Here is a 23,125-nt window from a genome sequence, read left to right as displayed (position 1 = left end):
TATCTATCAAAAACTAACTATAAATATAAAAAATTTTAAATACAACCTGGAGCCGGTGAAAACGCAACCTCGTAGCTGAAACGGCAAACGAGATCTGAGTATATGACGCCTAGCATTATGGGACATAGCATAGCCTCGAGCCGGTAAAAATAGCTCTCGAGCTTTAGTATTAGGCTGAGTTGGAGCAGAGGTTCGGCTCCGAACCCATCCAGCAAGAATGAAGGCGAGATTGACAACTTAACATCAAATATTCTGGAGACAGCTAGATACAGCAGCTTGAATCTCATATCTGCCTCAACATTTTGTGATCACTGGAATAAATTTGCTTCTCTTCTGCTTGGTGTACAGTGAATAATAATATTCCACAAACACTCTGTTTCCAACTTTTAATACTTTGCCTGCTGCCACTGTTTTGTCAAGATTAACTATTTCTGCTGGTAGGATTGCATTTTTACTAATACAGGTGTTGGCTGCATTTCATAGCCAGGTTTGGAGCATATACACAATGTGCCTTTCAATTAACAAATACTGTTGTGGAATACCAGTCCAGTTACTTTCTTGTCCCTTCATAAAATGAATACAGATTGTTCCTTCCAGTTTCTCCAATGCAGCAGAAAATCCTGCATGCGTTGTTCACTAATTTTACCATTTTTTTTAAACATCGCTTCTCGAGCAGTCTCATACTCAGCCAGCATTTTGTTCATTTCAACCTCTGATTTTTGCAGTTTTATCACATCATCCGAATATCTGTTTAAAGCCTCTTCCACTTTTTCTGACCTTTTGTTATTTGAATCAATATACTCCTACAATGTTTCATTTGTTTTAATAAGCTCTGAGCACATATGCCTTATTTTTTTCCCTCTAGAATACTGGAAGCCATGTCATGCACCCAAGCTGGAGCATGAACTGTTTTTTGCTGAACAGCTGCAGGATTCTTTTCACCTTTTCTAGCAGGTTCATTTAGTTTCTTCTTTGCTGGCATCCAGTCACTGTGCTTTCTAGTCAGTAACTGAATTTACTAAAAGTGGAAGAGTTCCTGGTCCTTATAGCTCAGTTTCTTTTTTCACAATGGGAGAGTTGAAGTTAAGCTATTCATCAGTGCAGCCATCTTGGAAGTCAGGCCATGTCTTAGGTTTTGATACCAAGTTAAACATTTCTTCCATCAGGAGGCAGAGCATAACCAAGCTTCACTCTTTACAGACCTCCATAATGGCGTAACAACTTCTGAAGTTTACAGTAACAGAAACTTTACAGACAGTCCTACTGCAAGTCAGAAAATCTGGAATAAAAAATTCTAGTGGTCTGTGCTACTAAAGTTAACAGGATGCACATACTAGACTCAGTACTGTCAAGATTATCTAGACCTTCCCTTCATGAACTGTCTTGTGAATTATGTGTAAATACATAAAACTGAAGCAATATAAGGAATAGTTACCTACTTACCCACACTGGAAGAAAAAGTATTATTACCATAAGCATGTCCCCAAGAAGTACTCCAACATGAACAGGTTGTCATTTGGGTAAACAAGCAGGACTGCTTCATTCCCAGACAGCTTTTTATAAAGCAACCACTGCATGGACTGCTCCTTGTTTTCTGAGAGAAATATACTAATGTAATCCTAAAGTATAACATATTTGCTACGGTAAATTAGGATAAATGAGATTACCCATAACTGATGTCCCAATAAAATCTTTCAAAGTAAATGGTTAAACTGGCAAAAAAAGCTTGAGAGTAGACCAATGGCATGTTTTCTCCTGTTATGGAGATTTGTTAAGTGTCACTTGAGCAATGAAAGAGAAACATGCTGTCTGATGAAAGGTATGCCTAGATTACCTTTGTTGATTAAACTGTGCTAAGTTGTTAGTGAAAATGGAGGTCAAAGTAGGGTTGTACTCAAGGGAGGTCCAAGAGAATACAGGCTATTTCTAATTTGAGACTTATATTTCTTAGTGATGGACAATATTTGTTAGAAAGTACCCTACGCAGGAGTGCATTCATGAGGTAGGATGCTCTATGTTTGATGGGAAGCCAAATGGAATTTTGAGTTTGAGCCATGATGCTTGGAATTAGGAATGAATTTTAGCAGAATGTAGTAACTTAGCTTTCTGCATGGTAGAAGTGAAGTGACTGGAAGGGCATATTCAAGTTTGGGTATTACAACTTAGCAGTAATGGTATTTCTAACTTCTTTACAAAACATGACATTTTATAAGCTTTATTTTATTGTGTTAGTGTATTTTGTGCTTGCATTTCTAGATGTGACAGGAAAGAAAGATGCTGCTCTATCATTACTCCTAAATACTTACACAAGTTCTTTGACAACTGGTAGACATTGGCCATTGGGGTCGATTAACAAAAGTGAAGAGGTCTTGGAAAATATGTTGGGGAGGTTTACTAGGAGAATAACTGAATATTTTACACTATTTGGGCAGAGATTTCTGTCAAGCAGACAGTCATGTTGAAGGGAGTTGGAACACCTGATTTGTAGTTTTATTGCTTCTGTTAAAAAGAATATAGTCTGTGTATAGAAGACAAATTAGATCAGGTAGTTCCCAGGGTAAACCATTATTAAAAAGTTTTAGTTTTAAACAGTCATAACAAAAACTTATTAACAGCAATAAATGCCATATGCACCCATCCACAGCAAAGCATTATTTTAGTACAATCACCACTTGGAGATGAAAAACTTCACCTACAAACATTTTTAATTTACCTTACCCCAACTTCCTCCTCATCCCACCCTCTAAACTCATGATACTTCAATCCGATACTATAACCTGATCTTGACCTGACATAATGAAATCTCCAGGATCTCATTCAACCACCTCCGTGTTTGTGTCATATTTTTAAACTTACTTTTGCTACTCAAACTGACCTCTCATTTTGCCTCCAAGGCTGAACCTTCCCTTCCTTCCAACTCTGTGCAATTTCTGTTTTATACTTACTCCTACCAGTAACACTTTTCCCTTTCCTCTCCACTTTTTCATCTCTGCTCTTCTGTTTCAGACCAGAAAAACAGAAAGCCTGTATATTTTCTCCATCCTTTCCATACATCTTTCTCGAAATTTCCAGGCCACTGCCTCATACCCCCTGAATATCTTTACACTCCCACTACATATGCAAGTGATTAGCTCCCCTGACTGCATCAGCAACAATTATCATCTGGTCACCAGCCTTGCATCTGTGCAAAACCAAGTGGACATACTCCATTTGACAATAAACTGCTATTCTCCCTGTCAATCTCCAGACTTCATCACAAAATATACTACCCAAGTTTTTATTCTGTTTCATCCAACACTTCAACTTTCCAACTGCCTCCCTCACAGTCCTAAAAATAGCCCTCAATCTCCCTTTCTGAACACTTCCCCAGTCTTTACTACTCTGTCTCCCCAGTTCTACCTGCCTAATTCTTTCTAACCCTTGTCTCTATTTATTTCTTCCCTCATTCTCCTCCCCAATCCTCCATAAAAATTGAAAATCTTTGCCTATCCCAAATTCCTCCCTCATCTTTTCAATCTCATTAAACTCTACCTGCATACCACCTCACCTCTTAACACATCTTTTACTCTGTCATTTCCCAAATGTCATAAACAAACCTTACTTCTCTTAAAAGAAGACTTTGTATCCATAGCCATCTATTCTTCACCCATATGATGTCAGAATATCACTTGCATCTTTTTCCAGCATCCTAAAGATTCTTTCCTGCTCGGGTCTATATCACATCGTCAGACTTGTATAAGTTCGAATGATGTAATATCGCACCCAAAATTCCAAAACGCAAATATAACGAAGCCACGACAATTTAGTTTTAGTTTAAGGTTTATGTTTTTTTTTTTTTTTTGGTTAGGGAACAGCGATTTTTTTCCCTGGCAAAAAAAATCACTGTTCTGTGTGTTCGTTACTATGCGGTTTCTGACTTTTGGGTTCGATATTACATCTTTCGAACTTATACAAATTCGACGATGTGATATAGACCCTCCCTGTTCCCCTAGCTTCTCAGCTTCCCACTTTATACATTTTAGATTTTTGCATCTCCTTATCCTTTGAGCTGTATTAATAGCAGCAATACACTGGCAATCCTAAAACACTTTCCTACTTGCATCATCACTCCAGGTATTTTACCTCTTCTTCCCCTCCAGATGAATCAGTCATGCAGTCTCTGTAACTACACTATTCCCTTTTCCTTAGGGATAATTCCTATATGCCAACCTTTATCATTCAATACAACAATTAAGGTTGGTTCTAACCACTTCAACCCTTGCCCTCAGTGTGAACATCCTACTTGACCAACAATGTAGCAATTTAACTTTTCCCTAATTCTTCTGTCTTATACCCTCCACTGCTCCATACACCACGAGTCTCAAGTAAACTACTTATCTCCTCCTCCAACCTCAACAACTACTGATTTCTCTAGGTGATATTTCAAACCAGATTCTTCCCATAAGAGTCTAAAAATACCCACGATAACGAGTAATTTCCTGTTCATATGATAATCTGCAAAACAATGCATTATGCTTTCCCTATAAATTCTCACCCCCATCCTCTCTCTCACCTTCTACATAAGACCCTCTTTACTAATCAAAAACAGACTTGGGGAAACTGGTCATCTTCTTAAAAAATTGTCTTTCCTGACCTCAGCTCAATGTCTAAAAGTCTGACCCATGGCATCTTATCTAAAACCCTCATCTCACTCAACTATCTTCCTTCTCCCATAACTTATTTATTTATTGCATTTGTTTACCGGGAAAGGTCATTGGGCCTAGATGAGCCCATTTTCAGCGGAAACCCGGGGAGAAAAGCTCCACATACATTAACATACACACAAGGAAATACTGCACACAGTACAGAGTATATGAACAGTTGTAGTACATGGAAATCAAATTGACAACAGTAGGGACTGTTACATCCATAGTATGCGCATAGAAATAGAAACAATATACAATTCATATAACATATATATATATATATATATATATATATATATATATATATATAATATTATTAGCAGTGAGGAACTGTTGCTTGTTGCAGCAATTGGATCAAATCTTCCCATATAACATTGTTAAAAGTCTTATGTATATCTATTAGTACCACACAAGTAACCTCCCCTTTTAGTCCAAATGGCAAAATGTATTACTATTCTCCAACAATCATGCATTCTTCCCTTAACAAAACTCACATGCTCCTCCATAATTGTATTAGGTAAAAACTGTTCCAACCTTTTTGTCAACATTCAAGCAATTATTTACATCTGCATTTTACAAAAAAATGGTTTACAATTAAATGGATTTTATTCCACTTACTCTTATATACAATCATTAAACTTGCTTCATAAACAGAGTCTGGAAACCCCTCATTATCAAAATAACACTTGAACACTTCAACCAATCCTTCCCTCACATGAAGTCATATGTTCTTATAAAACGCAATGGGAAAAACATGCACCCCAGCTTTATCATTCTTTAAATAACTAATCACATCAACAACTTCACCCACTCCAGTATCCCCATTCAGTGTCTCTAGCTACTAACGTCAAAGCACCTCCCCTTCCATGTTCTCATCCCCACCTGCTCTGCACAAATTTTCATCATATTTCCTAATTTTATTTCTAATTACAAATACAGTTACTCATCATTATCATGTCTTCTCCATTTCTAATACTCAAGCCTTTATTCTTTGTTTCTTCAATTTCCAACATAGAAATTTGATATTCACTTCCCCTCTGCCCATCTCATCCTTCCCAGCCAACTCCATCTTCATCTTTAAATTATTCATTTCCTTCAGTCCTTTAATTTCAACTCCATTCTCCTCTTCTGACCCCCCCCACCCCATCCCACAGCCGCCTTCTTTTCCAGCCCTCTTCCCTGACCTTCTACTTCCTTAATTTTTCCTCTTTGCACCATTGTCAAACTTCTCCAAGCTGTCTTCATCTCTTCCCATTCCTTAGTTCCCACATCTACCCTCTTCACTTCCATTCTCCTGTATTAAATATTCCACCAGACTCTGCAAAACCTCTGCAAGCTTAACTTCTCACCAATGTTCTATATTCCTTCTCCACCTTGTCTCAATCTCACCTTCCCAACCATAACAGTACTGTGAATTCACAGATACTTTTATTTCTCTAGTTGTCATGATATTAATCAATAGCCCATCCACTGTACTAGCCTGCTGTCTCTCACTCCTTAAAATGTAAAACCTCCTTCCATCTTCCCCAGAGCTATACACAACTCTACTAACTCTACCCTCTCCATATCTTTCCTCATAGACCCCTAACACCCCTTATGAAATTAACTCTTTACAAATAATCTGCCCTTGCATGGCTCCAACACAATGTTAAAACCTCCCCCAATACAGTTCTATCCTCTTCCTTCTTCAGTCTGCCAGGGCTATACAGATACTCCTTTATCTCTTCTTTCCTGTGCTTATTAGATTAAAATGACACTGCAATGATATTTCCTCACCCTTCCCTTTCCTTCCTCATGTGCTTACCACTCACTGGCGTTCTTGATTCTGCTGTCTAGACCCAAAGGGGGTCACCAACAGCATCTCTGAATTGTTCTTGTTGGTTTTGAGCACGGCCTCTAATTTTTGTTTCCATGAGATTGACATGGTATCCATTTTACAACCCTCTGGGCAAGGAACTCTGGGGCAAAATAGTCTGCCTATTCAGAGAAGAGCAAAATAGTTCCATCTGGGGAGTTCCCCACCGATGGACAATCTGACAGTAGACCTCTATGTTCAGCATCTGTGCATGATGGTCTGCCTTGGGTCTGCTCAGGTAGTCTACCACAGTATTTATCTCTGAAAGAATATATACTGCCGAAAGGATGAGGCTGTGTTAACTGACTATCTCCCCGCCTGCCACTCCAAGTCTTTAGAGATGAGAGATAATGTAGAGACTGAATGGTCAAGACAGGGGTTTTCTTTCCCCCTTTTTTTTTTTTTTTTTTTAAAAAACATTTATGTGTTTTTACGTGTCATGGGTCCTGATGAAATGCCCTGCACTTTTATGTTCATCGAACATGTATCTTATGCCAGATGTGAACCATCTGTGAAAACTACCTGGTAAGGGGAGGGAACCAGAAGAGGCATTCCTGGATTAAAAGGTATCTGAGAGATCAACCAAAGAAACCTCTTCATGAATGGAGAGAGAGGAATACAGAAGTTCTAGTGGTGGTAATACTGTGTCCAAATAGACATGAGATACCACTGAATCTTCATCATGTGAAGTCTGTCAAAAGGTTTCATTCATTTAATTTCTCCAAGTCTTTTGGGTTTTAAATAACATGATGGGAATGGACCCCATTCCTAAGTCAAAGTATGATAAAAGGTCATGAAATTAGTATTGTTTCAATATTTGAAATTAGCCAAAAGTGCTCTTCGCAACACCCACAATGTGCTCAGAACTGACTCCTTCTGCAATTCATATAGAGTTATACGTAACAGTAGCATATCTAAATAAGACTGTAAATACTTTTTATGAGACACATTGCTCCTGCTACTATTGGAACTGTCTGCGTATCCTTCTTCCACAATGCCTTTGTTTCTGCCTTCCAAATCCTGGTATTTTATGACTCTGAGTCTCTTGGTACACAAGACACTGTAATCACTGGGTGTAGCAATTTCAATAATCAATGCTACTTTAATCTTCTTTTCATTGATTACTATATCTGGTTTTCTCGTATCCATTTTTTTGAACTGTTGGCAATGGGTGATCCTCTTGTGATAAAACCTTCATCATTCTCTATAATGCTTTGCAGCTCATGTTTCCAATTCCTCTCAGCTACTTCACTATTGTAATGTTTGCACTATCCCTAATGCAACAGTCTTGCCACATTATTACACCTTTCAGTATACAGATCCTCTGCTATTAGTGTATCACACCCAGCAACAAGACGTGCAACTGTTTCCAGTTCTGTTTTACAGAAGCTGCATTTGTCTGTTTCTCCCACGTCCAATGGACTTTGTAAACCAATGACAACTATCGTGGGCCACTATTAGCCTTTCATCTTTTGGCTTACATTCACCTCTCCTTAACTGGGTCAGATCTTGAGTGACATGAGGTCGTTCCAACAGTTTTCTGTACTTGCAATGATATTTATGCCTTTTCCACATTTCTTGCCTTCTCATCTGATTCTTCTCCTTAGATTCTGTCTTTCGTTTTTTAGGACATTCAGTTGCTGCCTGATTTTTGTCTACTTCTGGTTTGGTTTCCATTCCCACCGATGTGCTTTTGTAAACTAAGCAGGGAAATCATCTTGTTCTCTTCATGTTTCAAAACTTTCACTATGCTTGGATCTGTTTAAGTCAGCAGATATGTATGCTATTCCTACACGTGCAGATCTATACATGTAACCAAGTTTGAGGAGGCCCATATCTTCTTCAGAATGAGCAGTATATAATTCTGGTATACACTCACTTTTAAATATATCATTTGATGTGTGAAGCATCGTTCTTGTTTAACTGTCCAACTGAGCCAATACCTTTTGGGGCCAGTTAATCAACCCAAAACTGTAAGTTAGAACAGGAAGAACAAACTTGGACTTTGTTCCCAGATGTCAGGGCTGTCTTCAGTATTAATTTAAGTCTTCCAAACTGTTCCTTACTGAGCTTTGTTCTCAATGTTTCATGTTTTATCAATTCCAAATATTTATACACTTCCTCCAGCTCAAGTTCCTTTATATCACTTTCCTGTCTCAGACTGATATTTTATTGGTGCTGCAGCTTTCCTGCTTTAAATGTTGCTTTTGCACATTTATCAAGACCAAATGACATTCTTTTATCATCTGAGAAAGTTTTGACCACTCCACTTCCAGTTTTTTTCAACTCATCATCTGATGAACTCTACAGCTTTAAATCATCCACAAAAAGAAGATGAGAAATCTTCACACTTTGTTGTTGTCTGGAAGCCAAACTGTAACCATGACCCAAGCTGCTAAGTAGACAGCCTAATGGGTTAAAGCAAGACAAAACAGCAGCAGTGAGAAAATGTCACCCTGGAATATCCTCCTTTGAATTTTTATCCCCGAGATAATAATCTGTCCTTTATCATGGCTTAGCTGCAAAGTGGTTTGCCACTGTTTGATGATCAGTGTAATGTAACTGATCAAAATATGGTGCATTTTATACATCTATAAGCACCTTTATCCATGAAGGCAGGATGCTATCAAAAGCTTTTTTGTACTCTATCCATGACATGCTTAGATTCTTCCCCTTTTACAATTCTCCATTATGGCTTTATTTAACAATAAATGATCCTTTGTTCCATATGACTGAGTTTTCTTCTAAATGACTATAAACTCTAAGAACATCAATTCCAGTATATAGTTTATACATCATTAAAAGACAAGTTATTGGTCGACAGTTTTTAAGATAGCTTACAGGTTCACTCTTAAGGAAGAGCATTGTTTTTCCTGTTGTTAACCAGGTTTGTGCCTGTTTAGGGTGCACTTATAAAGAGTTCTTCAAGGCTAAATCTTTGTGTAAAGATGTTATTACTTTTAGCTAGAAATTATGTACTGCATCTGGCCTAGGTTTTTCCATTTAGTAGCTTTTCTTAATTTTGCTTCAATTTCTATGGCTGTTACTTCATCCCACTTGTATGGCAGAAGCCATAGAACCAAAGCCTCACAAAATCTTCCTTGTTGAGGTCACGTCTAGGGGAAGGAAAGTGAATCTTGTCCTGAGGAAGAAATGCCATCATGGAGACACTATTCAGATGGCAACCTACAAATACTAGCTCCTGAGATGGAAGGAGGAAAGACTTTTAAACTTTACTGTGAAGAAAAAGGTCCAAGGTGAACTTGAAATCCAGAAGAAGCTTGTTTCTTAAAGAAACCTGGGGATGTTATATATAACCATGAGCCTACAGAAAAAGCTATAGCTGGAGCCAGGTGTTTAGTGAAAACCCTTGGAGCTGTAGATAGATCAAAGGGCAAAACAGAGAAATGAAAATTATTTTCAGTGACCTGGGTAGATGGGGATATGAAGATATGCATCTTTTAGATTCAGGGTAACCAAGAAAGCATAAGGCAGTATCATTTGAAGAAAAACTTGTAGAACTAGCATCTTCAATTTTGGCACCATTAAGAAGGTGTTGAGGATGGATAAATCCAGAATGGGTCTTGAGGTGCCCTTCTTGCCTCAGGACTAAAAATGAGTCTTAAATATAACCTGTTTTTCTGCTACTGAATTGGAACTAATTTTACAGTTCCCTGATGGAACAACTCTTGAAGAATGGGTAAAACCAGGTGTTTTGGGTTTGGAGGCACTTGTGGGATACCCAAATGGTATGGAGGAAAAAGACATTAGTTTGTAGCCTCTCTCTATGATGTTGAGGACCCATTGTTCTGAAGTTAGAAGTCTCTATATAGGAAGGGAATGATAAAGCATCTTTAATAGAGGCAGAGAGGATACTCTGAGTTGGAAGGTGGGACAAATACTGGCTTACTTATCTTAGGTCCTTTGAATTCTGGCTTTGATTTATTCTGGAACTTCTTTTTGGAGAACATTGTATCCATTTATTGAGGCTTCTGTTCCTTATGAAAAATAAATGGAGCGAGACATAGAAGGATAATTTCTGTGGAATGTAGGAAAAGGAGAATGAAATATTTGCATAAAATCCTGCATAATTTTACCTCCTTCATGCACAGTTTTAAAGATTTCCGCAACAAGAGGGTCAAAAAGATTTTTCTACTTAGAGTGGTATCTAATAACCTAGCGCTGACATTTTCCAGTAAAGAGTGTAACCTCATTGAAGAATACCTCCATAAAAATAGACCCAGTAGCAGCAGTTCTAGAAGATGCATCTGCAGCATAACTATATTTAATAGACTGTCTACCTATCTGGGTGACAGAATTGAATAAGGACAACATAGATGTTTTATTGCCTGACTCTGACACATCTCATGACTCCCAAAAATAGATGAAGGCTATCTGATCATATGGGTTTGGCAGTTTATGGAATAGTAAGAAAGTGTATCTGAAGTGTACAACTTCTTTTTGTACCTATTGATAGCCCTACAGTCTATATCAACAGGTACAGCATTACAGGATGGAAGTTGCTTTGTGGGTTTGTCAGATTCTATGAAGAAGGATTTTTATAAGGGAGTTTATGAGTGTCTGGAACCTTGTAAAACCTACCACTGCGGGGGGGGGGGGGTGCAGGATGTTGCAAAGATGTGTTAAAGGTGTTCTCTCAAACCTCTAACACTGATGGTATAGCAGAAGGCTTAAGGAATCCCATACATAACTTGTAATACCTTTTCTGCACATCAGATACATGCTTACCCTCCCACTGCAAGCTCTGCATCATTTTCAGAACAGTGTCTCCGAAGGAAAGCTGCTCTAAAAGAGAGTCTGTTGACATGGTATCCTCATACTCTAATTCAAACCGAACTGGGAATCGACCTGGGAAAAATATGCCACAGAATTTACCTTTTTACTCTGAATCTTCTTTTTCAAAGAAGAAATCTCCACCTCTCTTGTGAGGGGAAGTAAAAAGTATAAGAGAAGAATTGAGGGAACTTTGGGTACATGTTTGCCTTAGAAAGCCACTGGGAAAAGTCATACTATTACTTCTGTGGATTTTTATGAACAGAAGGAGCAGAAGACAAGGTAAGTTTAGTCTTTTACATCTTTTTCATAGGAGCATCAGCCTTGAAATAATGGGAATGATCATTCACCTGATCTACCTCAATAAGGGAACCATAAACCTTCTTAATATCCCAAACATCATCTGAATATCTTCCTCTGGTCTAGACAAATACATTATCAGATCATCTGCAAAAGTGAACAGTTTGTCTTTTTCTTCAGCCCACTTCTACCTCAGTATTCTGCTCTGTCTGTTTTTTTTTTTTTGTGACAGCGGCTCTAGAAAAAAATAAATAGTAGAGATGAAAGTGGACATCCCTATCTGGTTCCTCTCCCAATCTCAAACTGCAATGTTATTATTCTAGGCTGTTACAGCTTTGGTTATAGTAAATAACTGGGGTGAAAAAAAATTGACCTATTTTTATTTAACCACTGAAGCTGACATTAAGCAACATATCAGGCACAGGACTGCATGTCAGTTGATGAAGAGGTACTTTAAGTCATTTGTAAAGCTTTTTTATATATGGCACTGTTTAATGTAGAGTCAAGTGCAATGACAGATTTGTGGCAAAGTGGGGTCATGTCATGGTTCAGTGTAACATATATGTTTGGTAGAAGCTGAATTAAGTGTCAAAGAGTAAATGAGGTGAAGTTTTACATTTTTTTAATTAAAAATAAGATGGAAGTAATTTGTAACAAGCTGCTTAATTTGTTCAAATAGCTGAAGATTTAGTGATGTTGAATAAGGTTTCATAGCCCCATGCATAGGATAAGATGGTATTTATGAGGGTTTTGGATTATGCACAAAGTTTGATCTCATTTGAAGTACTATACAACTGAAGAACTAAGAGTGGATACTGGTGGTCTAGTCTTTTCTTCCATCTGTTCTGTAATCTTAAGGAGGATGATCTACTTAGGGATACATATAAAGGTGGAGAGAGAAGTTTTTGCTTCTGAGCAATAAAGGTTGTGCTTTGAAAAAGGGGAAAACACGTTAAGGATGCTTGCTCCAGTCATATTTGTTGCAAATTAAACAGGAAAAAGGAGTGCACTGGTCAATCACCATGCCTGTCTAGTAAAAGTACAAAAGAGTCAAATAAGATGAGAATAATATGAAGTGTTACCTTTCCCGAGTCAGGCAAGCACAGGAGAGCAGACTCCAGTTCTCTAAGCCTTTTCACACAATAATTTGTGACAATAGAAGGAAGTTAGGTAAGAAGGGGTAAGGGTACACACAGAAGATGCCAATATGGAAAACAAGGTAACCATATGAAAAGTTCAGACTCAGACTGCCAAGTTCTGAAATGTAGAGACTGAAGAAGAATCCAGTCTCACATATACTAAGTCCAAGGCTGTCATTTTTCAGAACATTCCATTTTGTCCCAGGTATGGCAATCTCAGAGTCGGTGTATATATGTTTAACGGGTGGGGCAGCTTGCCCCCCCACGTCAGGGGGGAGGGGTGTCCTCCTGTAAAAAACATAAGTTTAAAGGAGAAGAGAGATGCTGAATATTATCCCTTCTCCTATACGTGCAGTATTTTTTTTATGTTCCAAGGCTTAGCAATCCGAGTTCCAACATTTCAAGAGGGAGCTGGAAAACAGCCTCAACCATAAGGAAAATATGTTAGAAAACAAAATGAACAAGAACAGTAAATAAACTACTCCTAACAGTAACAAAACAGTCTTAAGTAAAACAAAGTTCAGATTCTGCAAAGAAAAGAGGAAAATAGGTAAAGAAAGGAGTTAAAAAGGAGAGGGCTATCTTCCCATAACTGTATTGTTATGCAGACAGGTTAGCACAAAAGGTAATGCCTTTCCTGAGTCAGGCAAGCACAGAAGAACAGAATCTAGCTCTCTAAGCCTTTTGGCACAATAATGTATAACGCAGTACAATACACACTACCCAAGAGCAAAACATTCAACTTTAGCTAGAAAGATTCATGCAATTATATTAAAACTGTACATTTGTCTATATACACCTAATATCTCAAATAAAAACAGTTTACAGCAAACCTCTCAATTTTCCAGATTTTTGCCTCATATTTTTGGTCTGTTCTTCATAAAATGTGTGGTTTTCTGGCAAATCACAGAGGACTGAAGTCCCTACACAATGACATAAATTTAGTTTCAGACTTTTTATCCTTGAGAAAATGTAAGAAAATAAAAATCCTATAATCTGGCAACTTTCTAAGTTTGTAAGAGCAATATTTAAAATCTATCCCTATTTTGGGCCTTTGTTCCCCCATTACTTTAGACTTTGTCCAGATTTCTTAAGCTAAGAGGTTGTGAGGTATGGTTTACAGTTTGGCAACCAGGGGCACCTTACTTTCATCAACTGAAATGCATTGCTTTAGAAGTAACCATTTTAATACTACTGCAATTATTTGACTTCTGCAACAAAAATATATTGGTGCAGCTCAGGTTCATTACTCTTACACAACTGCTGACAATTAAAGCAGTAACGTTATGACTGGTTCTGTGACAAAAGCCTAAGAAGATGACTGGTGCTAGTACACAGGGATGGAGCTCTGACTACGATCCAAATGCAACCCAGGAACATTTGGATCCAATTGGGACTGGAGATGAATCAACAGGTAATGCTCCTCTATGTCTCTCTCAGAGGGGAGATTGAAGGACATGTCAAAGGTATATGCTAGTAAATATGCACAAAGCCCTCCTATACTCCATGTAATCTTATGCTTTTGTATACAGGCTACTTCAACTCCAGGTCTGACTCTGTACTTTGCTCAATTTTAATACCAAATGCAGTCAAATTTTTCTGTGTTAATATACACTTTATGTTCTAATAACTGGGTTAAAGCACTTATGATAAGCATTTTAACATACACACACACACATATATATATATATATATATATATATGTGTGTGTGTGTGTGTGTGTATACAAATAAAGGATTCAGTGTATCTTTTAAAACGATAGTATGCAAATTTCATTTGTCAAGTATTTTGAGAAGATATTCTGGTTTTATAAATCAAGGAATCCAGCTGCTGACTTTCATTGCTTAAGGAAATACTGTTTTACAATAAATTCTATGGATTAAAACTTTAGGCTTTTGAGAGAAATATTTCAAAGCTGGTAGTTGTATATTGTACTCTTACAGTGTACCTAACAGAGCCATATTTTTTGCATTTGCTTACAGGGACTATTTCACAGATGAACATTTAAATCTCAGTTCCTTTTCAATAACTTTCTATACTGAGAATGACATCATTTTATAAATAAGCATAATTTAAGTTTTCTATTGCAGATGTGATAGTGTTTAGGGTCTAAGGTGAGTAGCGTCAACTGCTATACATATCTGTACAAAGTGGGTAGATTGTAGGTTAACATACTTGCATAACTGTTAGTTTAGTTATTAGTAGTTAGACTGTTAGTGGTCCTAAATGGTGGTGTTTTAACTTTCTAATCAGAATATTTAGGTCCTGTGGCAATCAGTACTACATGCTGAAATATAGGTGTAGGAGGTCACTGCTGATTTAGAAGGTCTATTATAAATAATGATGTCCCATTTAATTGAACCCCAATTTTCTGAACCCAACATATTTACAAGCTTAAGACGTTGCTAGTAAACACAGCAACACCCCCAAGGCTGTAAAACACAAAAATCATTTTCTTTTGTTGCAGGAAGGAAAGTGCCCACACTCTTGAACTATAAAAATACTAATTGCAAGATGGCACAAACACAGAGAAAGTGAGAAAAATGCAACATTCTTCTCTCGGCTCCTCTGAGAGCCTGGCTACTATGACAAGATGCTGCAAAATTTTCAAATCAATGTTCTGAGTGCTGATCTATTATTTTGTGAAAAATTGCAGGGCTCCGTGATTCATGTTAGGAGAGTACAGAATGTTTTATTTTTAATGTTGCTCTCAGTCATTAGTCAGTAACCTATAAATGTTATATAAAAGATGACTAAAGGGTGGCAAACAGCATTCATTATTAACTTGTTTTCTTATGTATCCATTATGTTAGTATTAAGTAGTTATTGATTACTTATCTGCTATTATAGGTAACACTGCTAAAGTAAATACTTGGCTGTAACAAACTAGGTAGGTTTCACCAAATGCCTTTCTTTAACTGCAGGTCCTTACAAGTGTAACTACTGAACACTTTCACCCACATAGCTTATAAAAACGTGCATTTCCCTCCCTTTAATACCAGCAATTTGATTCTCAAACAAAGCTGACATAATTTAAGAATTATTCAATTTAATTTATGCCTGAATCTGTTTCTATAAGTCTTTCTGTGACAATTTACATTACTTCCTTCTTGTGCATTTCTCATCATCCATTAGATCCATGTGAGCAATGAGGGGTAGGTAAATCTTAAGTGTACATTACTGGGTTTATGTCAGATGATTGAGTTTTTGGAAACGCGAACTTCATATGGTCGAGACCATATGTTCGATTTTCTGAAAACTCAAAGCATTTGTATGGAGATCACAGGACAGTGGGGATCAGGGAATATACCCTATTCCCCACTGTGGTGCAATCTTGGAGTTGTCATATATAATTCTTACCCCCTGCAAAAACATGGATTTTGGTTGTTTCGTTTTATTGGCATTTTCAGAAAAACGAACATATGGTCTCAACCATATGAAGTCTAACTTTTTGAAAACTTGATAAGCTGACATAAACCTGCACTACCACATGAAGACAGAGTAGTTGCATTAGGTTATTGAGTCTATCTATAGGACCAATAAAAAGGCATACACATAGGTGATTAAGTGTGACCAACATTATACTCCAGACAGAAAATGTAGCCTGGAACTGTAGCTCTAAGCCTGAACAAAATTAACTGTTTTGAGCTTTGAATTCTGAAATATATCGATGGGAAATCACAACTGTATGCTTTTTCTCATCATAAATGACTTTTCCTTCCCTTTAATCCAATTCCGATAGTACTACATAAAAAGAAAAATATTTACATATTAGTCTTTTGGTTGTCTGTCTGCATTTTCAGTCTCTCTCTAGACCATTTTCTGTAAAACTGCAAGTCATTATCTTCTGGTATTCATTATAGCAACTCCTGCATTGCATATAAACAGATTTTGTTTGAAGCAGGTTAGCAAGTAAACGCAAGACTGGCCACATCTACTATGTGGTCCATAAAAAAAAAATGTTAGTGTGTTACACTAACCAGCTCAGAGTATTAGTCACAGCTGACAAACTTCATGCATCCTTAGTAGAAGCTAAATAGGAATTACAGAACTTTAAATCGGTTATTATTTCAACCCTAGAATTCACATATGCTTAAAATTCAGCAGTACGAGAAATAGTCATTAGTAAATATCAAACGTGGCAAAGTCTGTCATCAGTGACAGAAGAATAGAGCAGTCCAATACTCTCAATGTATGGCAGCGTAGACAGAAAATGACAGCACATTTCTGTATCACTTGTGGTCTCAAAAACTGATATCAAGGAGGAGAGAATCTTTACTTAACAAGTGCAGCCTCCTCCAATAAGGCCATTTTGAGGTATAACACATTATTCATAATTTACGAAGAGGCACTACTACTAAAGAGTGGTCCACGCACTGCAGAAAATTAAAAGTCATGTACTCACCATAACGAGGCATCTGTGTTGTCCATTTTCATTCTTCCTCAATGTATGGGTTTGGATCCAACCCTCAGATCTCACTTGGCCGCATATTCCACACTTTAGATCCAGCTCTTGAGATCCTCCATCTACACATAATGCCCTATTCCATTCCCAGTGCCTAAGATCAAGTTTGCTGCCATACTTCTGTATAGTTAATCAGAAACAGGTATAGACAGAAAAAGACAGGGCTCAAACCCAAAATTGTAGGCTCCAAATACAGTTCAATAGGTCTCTCCAGTAGAAAATGATAGGGAGTGGATGGGAGGGAAGTTGAGGAAAAATGAAAATCGATAACACAGATGCCTAGTTATGGTGAGTACATAACTTTTAAATCTGATGTTGTCCTTTTCATTCCTCCTCAATGTATGGAACAGAGTCCCTAGTTACGGTGATCTTGGGTGGCTCTTATGGAAGGATATTCAGGAGTACCGCCAAACCAAAGGCGGTTCTGTTTCTGGAAATAATATCCAATTTGTAATGAGAAACGAAAGTAGGAGCACTGGACCATGTAGCTGCAGCACAAATGTCATCAACAGACATTCTTAACCAAAAAGCAGATGATGTAGCCATGGATCTGGTTGAATGAGCTTTGGGAGGTTTAGGTAATGTCATGCCTTTCTGAGACTAAATCCAGGAAATACAGTCTGTAATCCAGTTGGCTAAAGTGACTTTACAGACTGGATAACCAAGGCGTTTTAGCGAGAAACAAAGTTGGTCTGATTTTCTAATGTGTTTTGTCCTGTGAAGATAAAAACATAGTTGTTTGTACAAATCAATGAGATGCAGCATGAACTCTCCTTTATTGAAAATTTTGGAAAGAAAACATTAACCAATCCATTCACTTACCAGTTATCTTCAAAATCCACTTTATGTAAAAAGGAAGGTTTAGTCTGTAAGGATACCCTATGCTTATGAAAAATGATGTAAGGAGTTCTTGAAGAATGAGACTGGCGTTAGAAAACTGTTTTCCATTTCAGGAATTTTAGATCAAATCTGTCTGACAGTCCAAAGGGTTTCTCTGTTAGACTTTCAAGCAAAGTTGTCAGATCCCAAGGTGGTGAGGATTCTTTATCGGAGACCTTATAAGGAAAATACCTTTCAGGAAAGCTTTATATAATCTAGACAAAACCAGGGAACAAGTTTTGTTCCCCATGTGAAAATTGGAAATTGCTGCCAGTTGAAGTTTAATTGTAGAGAAACTAGCTCCTTCCTTAAATAGAGTGGTCAAACAGGAAGTGCACTTCTTAAAGTCTGTTGATTTGTCCAAGATGTTAAAAGAGACAAGCTGAAAAAAAAGACAAAACATTTAAAGGTAAACCACTAATAAAGTTTTTTTTGTAAGGCAAAGAAAGAAGGGAAGGAAGGTAGATTACCAACAATGATAAACTGAAAAAATACAATGTAGATAAAAAAGGGTAATCAGAAATACTAACAATTGTAAAGTAGAATTACTGTATCAATAGTAAATGAAAAAGGAAAATCCTAATGACCATCAATAAACTAAGAGGGAGGATAGTAAATTAGCTAAACAGAAATTTAAGGGGAAATTTTTTTAAAAGTTGACTAACTCACAAAATATTTGTATTACAGCTCAAGAGTGGAACCTGCATCTGTTCACAATGGCGGCAAATGAGATCTGAGGCAATGGAGATGGAATAGGGCATTATGGGTAGAGGGAGGAGCTGGATCTGAAGTCTAGAATATGTGGCCGAGTTGGTTCCAAGGATCGGATCCAAAACCATACATTGAAAAAGAATGAAAGACATCAGATGTTCAAATATCACAAAAAAACTATAAAATTATCACAGTGCTTGATGAAAATGCAGGCCTCCATTACCTCCTCCATGTTGAGATGTTAATTAAATTAATACTTTTTGGTGAGTAAAAAAATAATTTGATCCAAGTAAAGGCAATTGAGTCTGTTAAGATGTTATGATGATTTTTTGAAAAAATCAAAGTGCTGGATCATTTAAATACTCTAGAAAAATAAATGTGGGATATAGTAATTGATAAAACAGCTAGGCAACACAAAAGCAATGTGCTGATAGTATAGAAGAGTTTTTCAATTTAAACTTAAGGAGATAACTAAGAACGATAAAAGAAGCAAAGGTGAGGAAATAAAATGTTTGGATTGTTGGATGGATACTTTAGAAAAGTGAAAGTGCATGGAGTGGATGACACCTAACTTGTGGAACAGTCATTAGCTCATCATGATGCCAATCAAAACGGCAAGTTGAGGAAGTGGAAAATCATACAGGAAATAGGAGAGTTCAAGATGAACATGGACAACAAAATTTGGTAGTAATGGAAGGCAAGGCTTTTGGAAAGAATTTGTGATTGACTTGCATTTTGGACAGAGAAGAGGAAAGAGATTGATCTTACTAGATTACATGAAAATCATAATGGCACAGTGGACAACTTTCACTAAATCATCATGAGGGACTGTATACGTGATCAGGTTCCACTATGCATACCCAAACTATTACTTCAAACTGTGGGCCTGGTACATCTGTGCTGACATACAAAAAAGAACAAGTATTGTAAGTAGCCTGAAGATAGACTTTAGGTAATAGCTCAAGCAGTAAAAACGGATTATGATTATTCACATGTATCTTTGCAGTAGTTTCTGGATGTTATTAAAGAGTGTAACAAACATAATTTAAACCATTTCCTAGCTGTGTTACAAGTTTATGTACCAGGGTACAGTTTTTACAACTGCAGAAGAAACAACAGTGAGGCTAATGATGTTAATCTTGAAAAGAATAATGAAATTGTACTGCAGCATTATTATCAAGCACTGAACAGTGCATCCTGTGTAAGCCTGTATTGTAAAATACAGTAACGCTCAGAGTATTATGCAATCTCTGAAGCCTGAATACTGGAACATTTAAAAAGTATCAGTCCAAATAATGAAATATTAATTATATGGTACTCCTAGGGAGGAGAAATTAGACACATTTTATGACAAAAAAAAGTGTGTGGGAGAATAAGCGAGAGTGAAATCGTTAGGTATACGAAAAGCAAGTATAATCTTCCAAAATGAGTTGTTTAATTAGACAGACAAAATAAGAGAGTGAATATCTAGGGCTCTTCAGATAGAACAAGGACAGATTGCTTGAGTAATGATTTCACTGAAGAGGGAAAAATTGTTTGAATGGAAGATGATCCTTTAAAACCAGAGGTGCTTATTTGCCAAAACGTTAAGCTGAAATTGAAAGACAGTATAGAAAAAAGTAATATTTTATGATGAAGCCCTTTCTAATTGTTACTGTAATTAAAATCAATAAAGCCTGATTTATCAGCTGAATTGTTGATAAGAGAGGTAGGTAGAATAGCTGATGGCAATAGTGGCATACAAATAAGACATATAGGGCATTGTCAGACCCCACTCTGATGGACCTCCTTTACATCCACAAAACAAACGGCACCAGAATTACCTGTTCTAAAGACTTAAACCTTGCCTGTGATATAAACAGTTCCTGATGGACAGATAGGTATGTATCCCACAGACTATCTCATCTATGGAACAGGCTCCCCATCCATGTGAAGCAGAGTTCCTCCCTAATCCAATTCAAGTGCAACTTGGACAACTGGATGGGAAACCAGAAATTCATCCCTGTTTGGCACCTATGTCTCTAATGGACAGAGGTAACCTGTAAATGGTTCCTCTCCCAAACCCCTGCTTACACTTATCAAGGGTATCAGAACTTGTCAGAGATTTGAGATGCATGGCTAGGCTTAAATAGGCTCTTGTGGTCGTTAGCCTAGTAAATACCTTTGAACTGAATTAGCCTACATGGAAGAGAACTGTGTAAGGTCAAGGAGGTATTTTTGATTTGTTTTCTGCTTATTAAAATGGAAAAGGAGACCATAAAACAAAGTGCATTTGCAATGAAATAGAGATGTTTTACATTTATTTGGGAAGTAATATATCTAGGAGTTTGGAATAGTGGAGGGAAATAAGGATGGACTTGCAGCAATTTACTGTCTGTGAGCAATATCTCCGGTAAATATGCCTGAATGCTGACAAAAGGTTATGAGGATGCAGGATGGAAGCACCTGTAAAAAAGAGCATCATAGAGGAGTTTAAGTAAGAGAGAAGAGGAATACAACATTTAAGAAATACGTGAAAATCTTTAATAGGATGACTTATTCCCAAATAAGTTGGTGGGATGGACAGAAGATGACATCAAAATTACGGCTTTTATTGAGAAGGATTCATTTATTCTGACTGCCATGGACGTACGAAGTAATGGCTATAACTTGAGAATTGTATCACTTAAGGTCTTATTATTTTAGAGTTTACATCCTAAAAAAGAGAAATTCAGACTAAGAATGCAGCAGGAAATAACACCAATTTATGTATAAATGATAAATATGAAGAACGATTACAATTCTATTTTCTTTCATTAACAGCTAAAAGCACAGATCGAAACACTGATTCCAGTTCCAACAAAACAACAGAATGGGCTTTAACATGGGGGGCCTATATTCCATGCAAAAACAAAAAAAACAAAACAAACAAAAAAAAAAAAAAAACAGCACAATGGGCTTTAATACAGGTCTCACAGGTGGACATGTCTTCTCCGCTGACTTGACCAAAAAAGAACAATTCCAGCTCGACCACTGACAGGATGACCAAGAAGCAGAAAGTCAACCAAAGAGACTGCACCCATGAAGAATATGGTTTTAAATGCTGATGGTGATTTAAGTTGTTGTTGTCTTTTCAGCTTTTAGGAGTTGCCACAGCAGAACTCCGGTCTGCCAATGATTGGCAGCAGATTTTCATGAACGCTGAGGTGCCAGCTCGACGTTCAACCTTCAACTAAGGCACGCCCATTTATGCATGTCTTTCGAACGCCCACCCAACCACAGGGAGGACATGCAGACTCCACACAGAAGGCACTCCCCACACTCCAGCCGAGAAATGAACAGGAGAACCTCTTGCTGTGAAGCAAAGTACAGTTTTGTACCTACCATAAATGTAGATGTCCGAACAGGATAGCATCTGCAGTCATAACAAATGGGTTGTCCTGTCGTCAGGCAGCCCTTCGGTCGGCCGGATTCCAAAGTCTGGGTCTGGCCTCGGCTGGTGTCGCACTTCACCCGACGTCATCTCTGCTGGTCTTCGGGTATAAAGGCATCAGCCGACGCCATTTTCCTCAGTGTTTCTTGCCCCAGATGCCAGTTGCCCTCTTGGAAAACTAAATTTTGGGTAAATGCCAATGTTTCCAAAAAAAAGGTAGGCAAACACAAAAAATAAGCATGTATGTACATATATACAAACAAATACACCATAAGAGATCCCCCCCCAGCTAGCTATTAGGAGGGTAAATACCCTAGGAATACCACAGAGGGGAAGGATGGTGGGTAATCCTGACTGCAGATGCTATCCTGTTCGGACATCTACATTTATGGTAGGTACAAAACTGTACTATGTCCTTCAAGGATGCATCTGCAGTCATAACAAATGGGTAGAATACCATAGCCAAACTAGGGGAGGAGGAAGAAGAATTATGGTGTAGTTAGGATCCCTTGCAATACAGCAGTGGCAAACCCTGCTCGGGATCTGGAGTATAGAGGTAAGTTATAATGCTTGGCAAATGTATGCACGGAGGTCCAAGTAGCCGCCTCAATAATGTCCTTGGTTGCCACTCCTCGTAAGAAAGCTGTGGTAGTGGCTGTAGCCCTTGTAGAGTGAGGTCTTATGTTCTGTGGAATTGGTTTTCCATGGTAGGAGTAACAGAATCTGATGCAATTTCCTATCCACTTGGAAACTGTCTGTTTGGAAATTGCTTTTCCTTCCCTTCCTGTTGCATAGGCCACTAGAAGCTGGTCAGTTTTTCTATTGCCCTTGGTTCTGTCCAGGTAGTAGCGCAACTGTCTATGTACATCCAAGGTATGCAGCAGT

General features: G+C 37.6%; 1 protein-coding gene across 3 annotated transcripts in view; it reads right to left on the bottom strand.

The window, feature by feature from the left end:
- FAF1 (Fas associated factor 1) overlaps positions 1-23,125 on the bottom strand; it is a 5,915,525-nt gene that overhangs the window by 879,054 nt on the left and 5,013,346 nt on the right. The gene's annotated exons all lie outside the window — the stretch shown is intronic.

Source organism: Protopterus annectens, chromosome 14.part0 (assembly GCF_019279795.1).
Source record: "Protopterus annectens isolate FY-2018-M chromosome 14.part0, PAN1.0, whole genome shotgun sequence".
In the NCBI taxonomy this organism is placed as follows: Eukaryota; Metazoa; Chordata; order Ceratodontiformes; family Protopteridae; genus Protopterus; species Protopterus annectens.
The sequence above is the reverse complement of the archived record's forward strand: the minus strand, read 5'-3'. Positions and strand labels throughout refer to the sequence as shown.